We start from the raw sequence: 13,290 nt of genomic DNA, 5'->3' as shown, positions 1-13,290 counted from the left end.
AAAATTGAGGGTTTGGGGAGTCACAAGTGTGACTCTTAGACAGTTAGAAAGATGGAGGATAATAGCAGTTCAAAATCATCTTTCTTCTTCACAAATCAGCCAGATCTCTCAGCTTAACCCCAGAAAGAAACAAAGTTCAAAATTTCTCTTTTTCTCCTGGCCAGCTAAACTCTCTTATAGACAATCAACTCAAAAGCTTCTCCCCTAATCAGCTTCCACTGCTCAGAGCTAGAGACAAAGTCCAAAAGCAAAGTCAGCCTCACAAAAGTCTCTCAGCCAGCTTCAAACCTCCAGGGAGAGAGTGTGTGTCTCCCAGTCAGAGACAAAGTCAAAAGTTAAGTTTGTTCCCCCAAGGTCCTTTCAGCCAGCTTCAAACTCACCAACCGGGGACATTCCATTGGAAATCTTCTCCTGACAGACATCTAGAACTTGATCTCCAGCCCTGTATCTTGGTCCACAAGTCCTGCAAAACCTCTCTCTCATGTCTCTATCACAAGACATACAGCAAAAATTTCAGGGAAAAATAAAAGCAAATTGGTCAAGAAATCAGTTATTTCTTCTTACCTAAGTTAACATCTGCTTAACTGACATGATTATACAGTTCATTTTTATCTAAATCTCATTCATGATAGATTTAAACTTGCTTTATTATGGAAGGAGGACATGGAAGATTGCTATCTCTTTCTCTCAATCATTGTAATTGAAAAGTATGTTAAGTGCCTAGTTATGTGTAATGCTATGCAGAGGGTGTTCTCTACAATGAACTTTAGCCCTGTTAAGAAGCTTTATTTTTTAAATTTTGTTTTAAAATATTTATTTATTTAGAATATTTTTCCATGGTTACATGATTCATGATTTTTCCCACCCCTCTTTACTCTCCCCTCCTGGAATGAATAAGCAATTTCACTGGGTTATATATGTATCATTGTTCAAAACCTATTTACATATTCATATTTACAGTACAGTGATCTTGTAATGCCAAAACGCCAATCATATTCCCATCGAACCACGTGATCAGTCATATGTTTTTCTTCTGCGTTTCTACTCCCACAGTTCTTTCTCTAGATGTGAAGAGTGTTCTATCTCATAAGTCTCTTGGTGTTGTCCTGGATCGTTACATTGCTACTAGTAGAAAAGTCTGGTACATTCAATTGTGCCACAATATCTCTGTACAATGTTTTCCAGGTTCTGCTCTTTTGACTCTGCATCAATTCTTGGAGGTCTTTCCAGTTCACATAGAAATCCTCTAGTTAATCATTCCTTTTAGCTCAATAGTATTCATTGCCATCAGATACCACAATTTGTTCAGTCATCCCCCAATCAATGGACACCCCCTCATTTTACATATTTTTGCTATCACAAAGAGCATGGCTATAAATATTTTTGTATAAGGATTTTTCCTTAATACAAGAACTTTAAAGAAGCAACTCTGCAGTTGATAGTATAAACAGAAGAGTCAAAGATGTGCTGTAATGGAAAAAATGCCCAACTTGGAATATAGAAGCTAAGTTCTATGTGACCTTGAGCAAGTTAATTAACCTCGTTGGGCCTCAGTTTCCTCATTTGTAAAATGGGTTGGTTGGACTATGTGATCTAAAGCTCCTTCCAACCTAAAACCTTTGATCATAGGAAAAATTTTAAGCTCCTTTCTCAATTGAACTCCTCGGGGTGAGTAATGTGTTTGCTGAAGCTCGTTAGAGGAAGTTCTGTTAACTTTGTCAGTAGGAAATGATGGGGAATCAAATTCCTTAGCTTCAAAATAAACTTAAAGGGGGCATTTGGGTTTATGCCACTCTCAGTTTAGCTGAGTAGTTAGAAATTGGGCGTATTGATAATAAAAATATATCTTTTAATATAAAAGAGAGTGCAATTTGGTAGGCTCTCAAGAACACTTAATTTCAGTTCATCTCTTCCCAAGAGTTATCTTGGCATTTTAAATCACATACCCAGAAAGTAATCTCTCATTTATAGTACATTGTTACTCTAAAACTTCAGATGAAGTTGCAAAAATGTCTTATTACATTTTATTATTTCAGGCATTGTATGTGCTATGAGTTTAGATTTAGGTGTTCTCTAAATTTTTGCCTTAACTCTTCAAACTTTCATTTGCCTAACTTTGCATTTAATAAGATAAATTATTGGTGGTAATGTACATTGTCTTGAAGAGACCTTGTGGGTGATTTCAGAGCTAAGAGGTGATTAAAAGTCAGGAGACTGAACACTTCTCCTTTATAGCCACTCTTCATACATTTAGGGCTATTGATTCAAAAGGAAAGTTATACATTTTGAAATACATGAAATTAAACCATGGTTATGACTAAGTATAATAAAATTGGAGTAATAAAAGCAGATGGGAAAATAGGTTGGATAAATGTACTTTGAAGTAGATTAGTACTTGTCACCATTGTACCCCAAAGAGTATTAACAGATTAGTTAAGCAGCTCTTGTGAAGTAGAACTCTAACTGGTGTTGTCCTTCATCCTTTGTTTTCAAAGATGGCCAATGGCATCATGGAAGGATGTTTTGACTTGTGAGTGAATTGGGTTTAAGTGAGGCAGAATTACATAGTCATCAGCCTCACTTTCTCTTCCAGAGTCATTGAAGTCCAGGACCAAGACAAAAGTCAAGATGACTGGCACTGGTCCAGGATGCAGTGGATGACTTTGGTATCTTTTGACGTTTGACCAAGATCTAAGTGCTCCCCAGAGCCTTCAGGGTCATTGGGACAAATTGTTCTCATCTGCCCATTCATGGAGGGGAAGTGTTCACACCAGGCTACCAGACTGAGCAAGCCTATTGGTTACCCTCATCCTGGTTTAGCTCATCTGCTGAGATAGTTTCACAGAGGTATGGCCACTGGACATGTTGTAGCTTCTTGGAGCCACAGGTGAGAGTTGGGTGAGAGATGGACAGCAAAGTAGATGGATGAGCAGCCCATAAAAGAGCTGTATGGAGTGTTCAGGGAGGATTACCATGTCTGCTATGGGAACTAATTGGTGCTTCTCACCGGGAAATGCTTCTCATTCCTGTGTTATTTAATTTGATAGACTGTGACAGAACATCTCAAGTGGCAGGATGCTTTACTTTTCCTTTGGCCCTGTTCTTTTCAACATTTTTTTTATCAATTACTTAAATAAGCATAGGAAGCAAGCTTATCAAATTAGAAGATACGCATCTATATGGTATAGCAGTGCATTTGATATAATTGGGTTTCAGAAAAATCTTTATGCTGAAATAATAGACCATATCTTGTAAAGTGAAATGTAATAGGAGTAAATAAATGGAAAGTGCAACCCATGGTGTGGGGTGAGAGTGGGCAGGGGGAGAGGGAGAGGGAATACCTATACAAATTCAGTATGGGGGGATCTTGACAGAAAGTAGAGCAAAGTTCAAAAAAAGATAACCCTGAGGGGTTCCAAGAATCACAAATATGAATCAAAGTGAATGATACTTCCTATCATTTTCTAGTTAGATGGTCTATGGAACATTATATTCCAAGTATCAGATTTATGAGGCACTATAAGTTACCTTGTAGTCACAGAAAGGTGAACTAGGTAAGGGAACACAAAGCTTCAGGGAATTAAGATTACCCTCAGGAAGAGGAAGTTAAAGCTCAGTGAGAACATTCTTATTTGAACAGTTATCACAGAAGGATTAAATATATTCCGTTGGGCGCTACAGGGCAAAGCTAAAACCAATGAGTAGAAGTTAATGTATAGAATATTTTAACTCAATGTGAGGAGGAATTTTTTATTAATTCAAAAATGAAATGAGTAACTCTTGTAGGTAGTAAGTTCCCTGTCACTATATGTTCAAACGATTAGATGATAACTCATTTAAGATTTTTGTTTAGAAATCAATTCAATTAAATTAGAAGAGAACATAACTAGGGAAAAACTTTGCAGCAAGTTTCTCTGTTAAAAATCTGATAGCCAAGATATAAGAGGAGCTGTTTGTAAAACTAAGCCATCTCACTATAGATGGCCATCAAAGGATATGAACAAACAGTTTTCAAAGGAATGAATCCAAACTATCAGCAACCATATGAAAAAAGTCTTCAAACTGCTAATAAATACATGTTAAAGAAACTGAGGTTCCACTTTACACCCAATTTGATGAATTTGGTGAATGAAAATTACATTAGAGGAACTTAAAATAGAGGACACTTGCCCTCTTCCTTCTATAGGAACCTTCCCCTTACCTTAGTGGTAAGGCCTAGGCAATGGAGGTTAAGTGACTTGCCCAGAGTCACACAGCTAGAAAGTGTCTGAGGCCAGATTTGAAACCAGGACCTCCCATCTCTAAGTTTGACTCTCTATGCACTGAGCCACCTATATCCCCTCCTAACCCTTTTTAACTATAGTATCTTCCCTTTCATTTATGTTTTTATTTATTCTTAATTAGAGCTTTTTTTTTTGTTTATATTCATTTGCTTATTGTCTCCCCCATTATATTGTAAAGCCCCTGAGGCCAGAGACTGTTTTTTTTTTGGTACCACTAGCACATAGCACTGGGTTTGGCACATAGTTGGCACTTAACAAGTGTTTATTGACTATTGGTGGAGCTGTGAATTGCTTCACATTATTCTGGAAAGCAATTTGAAACTGCCCCAAAAGGAACTAAATTGTGCATAGAATATTCATTGACCCAGTGATGGGCCTATAACCCCAAAACATATTATTTATTTATTTATTTTTAATCCTCACCTTTTGCCTTAAAATCAATACTGTGTATTGGTTCCAAGGCAGAAGAACAGTAAGGGCTAGGCAGTGGGGGTTAAGTGACTTGTCCAGGGTCACAGAGCCAGGAAGTGTCTGAGGCTGGATTTGAACCTAGGACCTCCCGTCTCTGGGCCTGGCTCTCAATCCATTGAGCTACCCAGCTGCCCCCTAAAAATATATTTTTTTAAAAGGGGAAGGGCCCATGAGTACAAAAATATTTTTAGCAGCAAAATAAACAACACCAAAGGAGTGTCCATCTTTGGAGAATGGATATATATATATAAATCATGATATATGAGTGTAATGCAATTGTGCCATAAGAAATGACTAAATGGACAACTTTAGAAAAAACTGGGAAGAGCTGTATGAACTGGTGCAGAATAAAGTGAGCAGAACCCAGAGAACAGTTTATATAATAACACTATGAAGGAAAATGACTGAAAGACTTGAGAACCATTGCTATAACATTGTGAAGAAAAGCCAGTCCACAAGCATTGAGAATTAATATGACCATTTCAGAGTACTGAAGATAAAGTATGCTACCCATCTTACCCAAGGCAGATAGAGATCTCAAATAATCCAATCTTAGATAAAAAAATATGATCTAGTTCTAAAGAAACTACCAAAGTCAGGAACTCTTGATCCTAAAGGATTTAGAGGAGAATTCTTTAATTAGTACCAATACTTTACAAATTATTCTCAAAATTTGAGAAAGAAAGCACCCTACTAGAATCCTTTTATGAGACAAACATAGTTCTAATACCTAAACAGGGAGAGCGAAAACAGAAGGAAAACTATAGCCAATAATGTTCATTATTATCAAATTCAAAGTTTATAGAAAATACTGTCAAACATAATATAGCAATTTAACCAAGAGATTATTCATTATGACCAAGTGGGATTTATACATGAGACACAAGGATAGTTCAACATTAGGAAGATAATATAATCATATGACTTAGGCACGTAGCATTCTATGTCAAATTCTATAGTCACTTTTCCCTCGAATAAATGTATTCTTTTCATTGTTCTGCTCTCCCAAAATTGGGGATGGGGGAAGCCATTATATTATATACCTTTACAAATTTTATTCCCACTTGGTGGCTTACGCTTGCATTAAACTATCGCTTTCTTATTTAGCCATGATAAGAATTTTCCAAAGGTATTGATTGCACAGTGTCATGATTGTAATGTTTCTACTTTGCCTATAACTTTTAGAATTAAAAATCTGGCAGATCCCTGTGAATGCTAATGCAATTTAACTTCCTTCTCATAGCACAACTTCATGAAAACACGTTCATGGAAATACTTGTCAAGTTCTCAGCATAACTTCTTTGCTCCTTTAGGTTTCACGCTGCTAATACTTTTGAAGCTGGCAGAATGAACAACATTCTCAGCTTTCATGTTTGGGGAACCTCAGCAGTTCAGATGGTTGTGACACAGCTGGATAGATTTGGTCCTTTTTAAAAAACAGAGCTATAATATACTGGGTAATATAGAGCATTAGTTCTTGCTGTTTCTAAGAAATGGGAATAATATGCCCTTTGTTCCCCTCCACACTTTAGCATTTAGGGAAGAAGAATATAACTTGAATTCAGAGTTTCTAGTCTTCTCAAGTTGATAGCCTGTTGTTTGGCTTTGTGACACATTCTCCACTTTTTCCTCAAACCCCATAAAGTGATGAACATTAAAAAAATCCAAGTGAATAAAAGTAATTTGATTTTACTGATACCCTTCCCAGGTAAAGGGAGACAGGCTGGGGAGTTATAATAGTGTGGTTTATAGGCACTGCTCTAATTGTTAAAGAGTGTCTTCGTTGCTCCAGGCAGGCTCAGTTACCAGTCAATATGCCCAACCCCAAGTCTCTGTGTGATCTAAATTACAGAGATGTGTATGTATTTAAGAGATGACCTTCCTGGTGTGTACAGAGAGCCAGGCAATATCTGAGGTCGAGTCCTGATTCTGACACATACTAGCCAAGTGACCCTGGTTAAGTCATTTGATCTCAGTGCCTTGGTCAACACTCAAACTAGTTCTCAGAGAAGGTATCACTCTGCATCGGTAGGGTACACTCATCTGGGAATGCCCTATGCCAATAAAATCACAGGTCCTATCTCTGTCCTATTCTTGTTCAGTTAAAAAATTTAGTAAATATTTAAGGACTTACAATGGACAGAGAGCACTGTGTTTGCTCTAGCTGTGGTAGAGCTTAGTTCCATGGGAAAGGTATGGATTTGTAGACCTAAAACCCCAGATTTAATTCAGGCTTTGCCATTTTACCTTGTAACTTTAAAGGAGTTATTTAACCTTTCTAGGACTCAGTTTCTTCATCTGTAAAATGAATGCCAGATCTAGGACACAAACACAAATAGCTATTTATGTGAGGTCTAAGGAGGGGAATGATAGGAAATTAGGCAATATTTCATAACTTCATTATGTCATCTTTGTGCCTGATCTTGCATTCCCAAGGGGTCACTGGAAATCTTCCCTACCATCTGTACCCTGAAGTCTCAAAGACAGAGATACTATGGGAATCTCTGTAAGTCTGCCAACAGGCAGGATAGTTGTCCAGGCACCACAAGGAACCCCTGTGCTGAATAATCCCGGGACCCAACCTATGATCTCTCCTGCTGAGATAGAATTTAGCGTAGCTGCCTACTTCGCTAACAGAACTCTCTTCCAACCCTAGCTGATCAGATCTGGGAAGGAAGGAGGGTAAGAGTGATGGTTCCTGGCCAAGGTCAAGTGGTAATCTCTTATGTAGGTGTAATATCTGGACTTGCTCAATTGCAAGGCTTTAGGGACTTGGATATAAGTAGAGACCAGAATGACTGAAAATAGTCCAAGTCTAAGACACTGACCTCCAGTTCAATAGCCTCATTTTAGGTTAAATCTGCCTTATTCTGTACTAATCCTGGTGAAAATATTGGCTGTCTCATTTGGGAAATTCAGGAACCACACAAGAAAGAAGACAAAGCTTTTCCCTTCAGGGGACATTCTCCTCTAAACCTGGGCAAAGAATACAGAACTCACCAATGAAAGGAACCCTTCTGTGGTCAAAGCAAAAACAATAAAAACAAAACCAAAAACAACTTGTGAAGTGCATTCAATAATGGATTGAAACTGTATAGAGTTGCTGAACAAAAACTAGTGTTTTTAAAGATTCCCTGTTATGTCAAGTGCATTACATCAAAATTCACTACCTTTCAGTTTTTGTGTAGAAAATTACATTTTAATCAAAGAGTGGAAAGTGTCAAAAATTACTCAAGTTTGACCTATCGCTTTTTCTTTCTCCTGAGTCAAAATAATTTCCAGACTCTGTGGGATTCAGATTCCTTTGAAAACCCAGCAATATGTGGATGCCAATTATTTCCAGAGTAGAACAAAACTAGGGGGAATGAATCCCTTAAGTAGTAATGCAATCCAGCCTTTGGCATTATGCAGTACTGAAGTATAGGAGCATGGATGATTCAGAGTAGCAGATGAAAAAATCCCAAACCAACTTACACAGTTGCAGAAGCAGAAATTGGTTGTAGGTTGCAGGCATTAAGTCCTCTCATTTCAAAAACCAAGGGAGAAAAACAGAAAGCACAGCTGCATCCAGGTGTATAAACAGATGCATAGAATATTAGAGGTTGTGAAAATTAGTTGAATAGAGAGCATTTTTTTTTACCCAAGTAGGCTATCTCCTAATCCCTATTTAAGGTATGAATTTGTTGATAGCAATGAAAATAAAGGAAAGAGACAGTATTCTTTCTTTTATTTTTTATAAATTTTTTAAACCCTTACCTTAGAACCTTTGGTTCTAAGGCAGAAGAGTGGTAAGGCCTAGGTAATGGGGGTAAGTGACTTGCCCAGGGTCACACAGCTTAGGAAGTGTCTAAGGCCAGGTATGAATCTAGGACCTCCTGTCTCTAGGCCTGGCTTTCAAACCACTGAACCACGCAGCTGTCCCCTCTCTCTCTTTTATAAAGAGAATATTAAAGACCCAATAACGAAGGGCACTGTATTATTTGTATGAAGGCAGCTAGGTGTGGAGGTAATAGAGAGTTTGAATTGGATGACCTCTGAAGTTCTTTTCAATCAGCAATGAATGCATATAGAAAGGGGATGGTTTTAAAGACTGACCTCTGTATTGGAAATAATAAACTGGAGCTAATTCTAGTTGTAATAAATGGAATACTCTGGCTTGACTAGAGAGATACTAGGGGAAACTTGTGAGTACCTAATGGTAATGGAGATAGAGATGCTTCTGAGAGATAGAGAGATACTATTAGAGATATTCTGGGGTTGCCTATTGATCACTATTGATGGCTAATAAATCAAGATTTTTCCTACCCTCTACCCTTCACCTCCCAGTTTTCCACCCATGCCCTCCTGCCTCCCTTTCCCTTCCCCCGATTTTAGACAGCCACCTTCTAAATAACTCAGGGGAACTATAAGATTTCAGAGAAATATTCTTTACTCTTCTTTTCTCAAGCAAGGGGGTTTATTGGGAAAAATAAGACAGGATGGAAATTGAGGTGAGAGGGATAGGGTTGTCCCTAGTCTATAAGGAGGGTCAGGAGGACTTTGGGAAATGTCAGTCCCATCACAAACGTGACATAAAAGTCTGTCAGGGAGATGGAGGACAACTGCTTAATCTTCTTTCTTCTTCCTTCAAACTCAAATCTCAAATATACAATCAGTTCTTCAGGTTCATCTACCACCATCAGCCACACGAAACCTTCTTGCCTCCCCTCTCCCAAAGCCAACAGACTTCAGCATAGGGCAGAAGCTAACAGGGTATCAGTTCTGAGCGTCTTCCCTCTTCAGCCTGGCTTGACTCTCCAACTGACTTTCTTGGGAACATTCCATTTGGAATGTTCACCTTGACTGACTGCTGAGGTCCTTTACTCTCTGTCTTGCATGCATGAAATTCTCTCTTCCTTCATGCCTCTTCCACATTCCCCCCTTTTATCTTTTTAAAGAAATTTGCATCCACGAATTTCAATGATACCTATGATATAATTCTATCTATCTATTCTCAACTCTGTACTATCTGAAATATGCCTTTACCTTCCCAAAATAACAAAATCCTAATTAATCTTAACTCTTCTGTCTACCTAAATACTAAGCTAAGAGTGGGTATAGGAAAATGGTTTAGGTAAGGGATTTATGTGAACATAGTTTTACATAACAACAAATCATGTAACAATTTTTCAAATCATTCCAACAATTTCACTAGCATTCAGAATATGCAATTGTCCTATTTCCTAATATCTGTAAGTTTAACCAAGAAAATTCCTACCACTAACAAATACTAACTTACAATAACAATGTAATCTAACTTCTATACTTGAGAACTTCTACATCTCTCTCTACTTCCTTAAAACTTGAACAAACTCACTAGGCTGTTACTATTGTTAGTATTTAAAATATTAATAAACTATTCCAATAAAGTTAGCTTGTTAGTCAATTAGTATTTACATATGTACATAGGTTGTAGTTATTACAGATTTACATATGTACATCATTCTAAATTTCTGTACAAACTCATGCAGAAATTTCTTAGTCTGTTTGAATTTTCCACAGAAATTTGCATCAGTGTGTTTTTTGTTATGCAACTATGCATGTTGTATACTTACCCATTCCATGAGATATATTCCTAGAGTGTAATCTATGTAGCATGTGCATGCATATATGTGATGTTAACATGTATGACACATTCTTACATATGCTCATGATCAAAAGTTCCAAAATTTCAAAGTCCTTCCATGTCCTTTTATGTTGCTTGTAGAAACTCTTTCTTCCTCTCTGGTTAGCTTATCACTCTTCTGTCTTCTCTCACTTTTGATTGAAGACTTGTGTCCTTCAACTCAGGATCCACTGGAATAATCAGGAACCAGGAACACACAGGAACAACACAAAAATGTATGCGTGTTAGGATTTTATGTGTGCATGCATGTAAGAGTGAAATTTACATTTGCATGGAAGTAAGATGAAATCTTCATGAATGTCAGAATTTATCAATCTTCATGTGTGCAAGTAAGCCTTACACGTGTCTATCTTCATGCATGGAAGTAAGATTTGCATATTTACATCTTCATGAATGTAAGTAAGCTGTGCATATGTTCTTCATGGGTGGATGTGAGAGCATTATGCATAAGTTTTCAAGATTTTGTTAAGAATAATGATTTGAATTTTTTTTCAAGGAGGTCTATTGTATGGTTACTGTCATCATTTCTTGTATAGTTACTGTACTTATTTCTTAGAGATAGAATTTAGAGAATTATGTATTCATTTGAAATAACATTACTTCTTTCTGTTCAGTTACTGTGTGGCTGGCAGAAACTTTGTATATTATATATATATAGGCTTCTATATGGTTGCTTAACTTTCAAATGCATTTTTCTTTTTGTTTTACTGGCTTTTCTTTCTGGAACTGTACTATTTGCTTCAGGGGTGCTTTCCTATTGTCATTTTAACATGTGCAGTGCTCTCTTGTCTGTATTCTAGTGGCAAGTACTCTCATGTGCTTTCCTTTGTTTTCATTAGGCTTTCAATCACAAGAATGTTTTTGATTTCTTCTTGAGCTATTCATGTTGCTTCTCATGACTAGGACTTTAAAAATTTTTTCATATGTCATCTGTATGTATCTTCACTGATGACATGATCACATTATTGTGTCTAGTGAGGTATCTGAAACTATGAAGTAACATCTTCATGGTATATCCTCTCTCTCTTCCTTCTCCCAGTAAAGACTTTTAGGATGAAGGTTGAGATATATTGATAACTTTTTTCAGTTCTTATCTATAACTTGCTGTTAAAGTCTTGTTATAACAAATTCATCCAATGTGAATCCATGCTTCCATAGCATTCTAGATGTTTGTGTCTGTCCTAGTTATGAAGTTGAAGTTTCATGCTACAAGTTTAGGACTGTTCTTGTTGTTGAATTACTTGTTCTTCTTTTGCTGGAATAATTTATTTCCTATGCTACCTAAGACTAGTCTTCATTCTCATAAGGTTTTGTGTAGTATGTAACCCTATGGAACTCCAACAAATCTTAGTTTCACTGTTATAGCATAAATGGTACTTGGCATGTGTTTGAAGTTAGAGAATAGAAGTGAGATCGTGTATCTATCTCTCCTCCTTCAGTTCTCTAATATGTTCTTTAATATCCACCTTCCCATTCAAAATCTGTATCTATACAAGCCATGGAATTCAACTTCTCTATAAAATCATCTTCATTATCAACCCCTAATCTTGCATAAATTTCTTCCATTGGTATGCAACTTGTTCTGTGCCCAAAGAATAATTCCTCATCATAGTCTTGGTAAGATTTTGTTTGCACTGGTTCCAGGTATTCAATCTTTTCACTTGTGTCCCACACATCTCCTTCTTCGTCTGCCCCTTCATAAAGCTTATAAAATTGGTAAGGCATTTATTCTAAATCATCTTCATCCATTATTATCACACCTTCTGGTATTCCTTCTGATTCAGTATCTGAATCTGAATCACTGAATCCAATCACTATGTTCTTTGGATTTTGCTCAATGCCATGTAAATTTATGTCAGATATTGGTAACTCTGGTTTTGTGCATTGATCTAAGCCTATGTTGTCAGCTTCTGTGTTTCTCAAATCAGTCTCTGTTTGCTTGTCACTACTAAGCTTAAGATTTTAATTTAGAATTGGTAAACTTGATGGTATGGGGTTAGCTTCTTCTTGCAGATCTTCTATACTGTTAATAATCATAGATCCTACTCTACCACGAGTCTGAGGTTTATGTTTATCTTCATTCTCATGTGACTATGTAGAGATAGTAGCCTTTCCCTCTATTTTATATCCTTCTGGGAATATGTTTGGTACAACTACATTTCCCCCTGCATCATCAGTAGGATGTGTGCCTTCAGTCTGTCCCACAATATATTTGTTTCTGGCTTTGTAGCTAAGGTGTTCATAACCACCAAATGAGTGTCTGTGTCTTTGCTACTCTCTGCCAGGTGCATATGAAACTCAGTTAATTCTTTTTGATTTGATTCATTCCCTATGAAGTCTTCATTTGAGGTTGTATTCTCTATTACATTGGAACATGAACCTAAATCAAAGCTGTTGCTTTGGCTAGATTCCCCTCTGCCATTTAGAACGTTGGCACCAACTGAATCCTCAGTTGTTACTAAGACTGCCATTCTATCCTCCTTTCCAAATTTAATTGTTATGTCACCTCCATTATTTGAATAGGATTATTGTGTTCAAAAGTAATTTCAGCTCCATTTTCAGTTAGTTTTTCCTCATCTATACCACTCATTGCTGAATGGAAGGTATTAGTTCCTGGATTCAAATTAGATGTATTGGTACCTGTGCCATAAAGCTATTTACAGAATTAACTAAGTTTGGTGGGATGTCATGATACAAATCTGTGAATGGTTTCAAAACCTTTATAGTTCCTTCTTTAGCAACAGTAACCTTTAGGGAATTGAAATTATGTGTCTGTGTATCTATTACAAACTTTTGCTTGAGTTCTTGTAACTTATTCTTTCTTTGTCTTTTGCACAATTCAATCTCATTATCCACTCTACACTGGAAAAA

The sequence above is a fragment of the Monodelphis domestica genome, chromosome 3 (genome assembly GCF_027887165.1).
Source record: "Monodelphis domestica isolate mMonDom1 chromosome 3, mMonDom1.pri, whole genome shotgun sequence".
Taxonomy (NCBI): domain Eukaryota; kingdom Metazoa; phylum Chordata; class Mammalia; order Didelphimorphia; family Didelphidae; genus Monodelphis; species Monodelphis domestica.
The sequence above is the reverse complement of the archived record's forward strand: the minus strand, read 5'-3'. Positions refer to the sequence as shown.